Consider the following 4,579-nt stretch of genomic DNA (forward strand, 5'->3'; position numbering starts at 1 on the left):
CTGTGTTATTTTCAAAAATACAAATACAATTTTTAGGTGTATCTCGGAAAATAATACAAATATTCCCCCAAGCTGTGTTATTTTCAAAAATACATATACAACCCTGAGCTGTAACTCGGAAAATAATACATATACACTCCCAAGCTGTGTTATTTTCAAAAATACAAATACAACCCTGAGCTGTATCTCGGAAAATAATAGAAAAACACCCTTAAGCTGTGTTATTTTCAAAAATACAAGTACAACCCTTAGCTGTATCTCGGAAAATAATACAAATACACCCCAAAGCTCTGTTATTTTCAATAATACAAATACAAACCTTAGATGTATCTCGGAAAATAATACAAATACACCCCGAAGCTGTGTTATTTTCAAAAGTACAAATACAACCCTGAGCTGTATCTCGGAAAATAATACAAATACACACCCAAGCTGTCTTATTTTCAAAAATACAAATACAACTCATAGCACTATATCGGAAAATAATACAAATACACCCCCAAGCTCTGTTATTTTCAAAAATACAAATACAACCCAGAGCTGTATCTCGGAAAATAATACAAATGCACCCCCAAGCTGTGTTATTTTCAAAAATACAAATACAACGGTTAGCTGTATCTCGGAAAAAAATACAAATACACCCCCAAGCTGTGTTATTTTCCAAAATACTAATAAAACTCTGAGCTGTATCTCGGAAAATAATACAAATACACCCCAAAGCTCTGTTATTTTCAGTAATGCAAATACAACCCTTAGCTGTATCACGGAAAATAATACAAATACACCCCCAAGCTGTGTTATTTTCAAAAATACCTATACAACCCTGAGCTGTATCGCGGAAAATAATACAAATACACCAGCAAGCAGTGTTATTTTCAAAAATGCAAATGAAACAAATAGCTGTATCTTGGAAAATAATACAAACACAACCCCAAGCTGGGTTATTTTCAAAAACACAAATACAACCCTGAGCTGTATCTCGGATAATAATAGAAATACACCCCCAAGCTGTGTTATTTTCAAAAATACAAATACATCCCTGAGTTGTAACTTGGAAAATAATACAAATACACCCCCAATCTGTTTTATTTTCAAAAATACAAATACAACTCTTGGTGTATCTCGGAAAATAATACAAATACACCCACAAGCTGTGTTATTTTCCAAAATACAAATAAAACTCTGAGCTGCATCTCGGATAATAACAGAAATACATCCCCAAGCTGTGTTATTTTCAATAATACAAATACAAACCATAGCTGTATCTCGTAAAATAATACAAATACACCCTCAAGCTGTGTTATTTTCCAAAATACAAATACAACCCTTAGCTGTATCTCGGAAAATAATACAAATACACCCCCAAGCTGTGTTATTTTCCAAAATACAAATACAACCCTGAGCTGTATCTCGGAAAATAATACAAATACACCCCCAAGCTTTGTTATTTTCAAAAATACAAATAAAAATCACAGCTGTATCTTGGAATATAATACAAATACACCCCCAAGCTGTGTTATTTTCAAAAATACAAATACAACCCTGAGCTGTATCCCGGATAATAATAGAAATACACACCCAAGCTGTGTTATTTTCAAAATACAAATAAAACCCATAGCTGTATCTCGGAAAATAATACAAATACAACCCCAAGCTGGGTTATTTTCAAAAATACAAATACAATCCTTAGCTGTATCACGGAAAATAATACAAAACACCCACAATCTGTGTTATTTTCAAAAATACAAATATAACCCTGAGCTTTAACTCGGAAAATAATACAAAAACACACCCAAGCTGTGTTATTTTCAAAAATACAAATACAATCATTAGCTGTATCTCGGAAAATAATACAAATACACCCCCAAGCTGTGTAATTTTCAAAATACAAATACAACCCATAGCTGTATCTCGGAAAATAATAAAAATACACCCCCAAGCTGTGTTATTTTCAAAAATACAAATACAACCCTTAGCTGTATCTCAGAAAATTATACAAATGCACCCCAAAGCTGTGTTATTTTCAAAAATACTAATACAACCCTTAACTGTATCTTGGAAAATAATACGGATACACCCACAAGCTCTGTTAATTTCAAAAATACAAAAAAAACCCACAGCAGTATCTCGGAAAATAATACAAATACACCAACAAGCTGTGTTATTTTCAAAAATACAAATACACCCCTTAGCTGTATCTTGGAAAATAATACAAATACACCCCCAAACTCGTTTATTTTCAAAAATTCAAATACAACCCTTAGCTGTATCTCAGAAAATAATAAAAATACACCCACAAGCTGTGTTATTTTCCAAAATACAAATACAACCCTGAGCTGTATCTCGAAAATAATACAAATACACCCCCAAGGTGTGTTATTTTCAAAAATAAAAATACAACCAAGAGCTGTATCTCGGAAAATAATACAAATACACCACCAAGCTGTGTTATTTTCAAAAATACAAATACAACCCACAGCTGTATCTCGGAAAATAATACAAATACACCACAAAGCTGTGTTATTTTCAAAAATACAAATACAGCCCTTAGCTTTATCATGGAAAATAATACAAATACACCCCCATGCTGTGTTATTTTCAAAAATACAAACACAACCCTTAGCTGTATCTCGGAAAATAATAAGAATACACGCCCAAGCTGTGTTATTTTCCAAAATACAAATACAACCCTTAGCTGTATCTCGGAAAATAATACAAATACACCCCCAAGGTGTGTTATTTTCAAAAATACAAATACAACCATGAGCTGTATCTCGGAAAATAATACAAATACACCCCCAAGCTGTGTTATTTTCAAAAATACAAATACAACCCATAGCAGTATCTCGGAAAATAATACAAATACACCCCAAAGCTGTGTTATTTTCAAAAATACAAATACAACCGTTAGCTGTATCTCGGAAAATAATAGAAATACACCCCCAAGCTGTGTTATTTTCAAAAATACAAATACAATCCTTAGCTGTATCTCAGAAAATAATAAAAATACACCCCCAAGCTGTATTATTTTCAAAAATACAAATACAACCCTGAGCTGTAACTCGGAAAATAATACAAAAACACCCCCAATCTGTGTTATTTTCAAAAATAGAAATACACACCTTAGCTGTATCTCGGAAAATAATACAAATACACGACCAAGCTGTGTTATTTCCAAAAATATAAATACATCCCGTAGCTGTATCTCGGAAAATAATACAAATACACCCCCAAGATATGTTATTTTCAAAAATACAAATACAACCCTTAACTGTATCTTTGAAAATAATATGGATACACCCACAAGCTCTGTTATTTTCAAAAATACAAATAAAACCCACAGCTGTATCTCAGAAAATAATACAAATACACCACCAAGCTGTGTTATTTTCAGAAATACAGCCTTTAGCTCTATCTTGGAAAATAATACAAGTACACCCCCAAACTCGTTTATTTTCAAAAATTCAAATACAACCCTTAGCTGTATCTCGAAAAATAATAAAAATACACCCCCAAGCTCTGTTATTTTCAATAATACAAATACAAGCCTTAGCTGTATCTCGGAAATAATACAAATACACCCCAAGATGTGTTATTTTCCAAAATACAAATACAACCCTTAGCGGTATCTCGGAAAATAATACAAATACACCCCCAAGCTTTGTTATTAACCAAAATACAAATACAACCCTGAGCTGTATGTTGGAAAATAATACAAATACACGCCCAAGCTGTGTTATTTTCAAAAATACAAATACAACCCATAGCTGTATCTTAGAAAATAATACAAATACAAGCCCAAGCTGTGTTATTTTCAAAAATACAAATACAACCCTTAGCTGTATCTCGGATAATAATAGAAATACACCACGAAGCTGTGTTATTTTCAAAATACAAATACAACCCATAGCTGTATCTCGGAAAATAATATAAATACACGCCCAAGATGTGTTATTTTCAAAAATACAAATACAACCTTGACTGTATCTCGGAAAATAATACAAAAACACCCCCAAGCTGTGTTATATTCAAAAATACAAATACAACCCTGAGATGTAACTTGGAAAATAATACAAATACACCCCCAAGCTGTGTTATTTTCAAAAATACAAATACAACCCTGAGCTGTATCTCGGAAAATAATACAGAAACACCCCCAACTGTGTTATTTTCAAAAATACAAACACAACCCTAAGCTGTATCTCGGAAAATAATACAAATTCACCCTCAACCTCTGTTATTTTCAAAAATAGAAATACAACCCTTAGCTGTATCTCGGAAAATAATACAAATAAACCCACAAGCTCTGTTATTTTCAATAATACAAATACAACCCTTAGCTCTATATCGGAAAATAATACAAATACACCCCAAATCTGTGTTATTTTCAAAAATACAAATACAACCGTTAGCTGTATTTCGGAAAATAATACAAATACACCCCAAGCTGTGTTATTTTCCAAAATACAAATACAACCCTGAGCTGTATCTCGAAAATAATACAAATACACACCCAAGGTGTGTTATTTTCAAAAATACAAAAACAACCATGAGCTGTATCTCGGAAAATAATACAAAT

Source organism: Saimiri boliviensis, chromosome 2, assembly GCF_048565385.1.
Source record: "Saimiri boliviensis isolate mSaiBol1 chromosome 2, mSaiBol1.pri, whole genome shotgun sequence".
NCBI classification, from domain to species: domain Eukaryota; kingdom Metazoa; phylum Chordata; class Mammalia; order Primates; family Cebidae; genus Saimiri; species Saimiri boliviensis.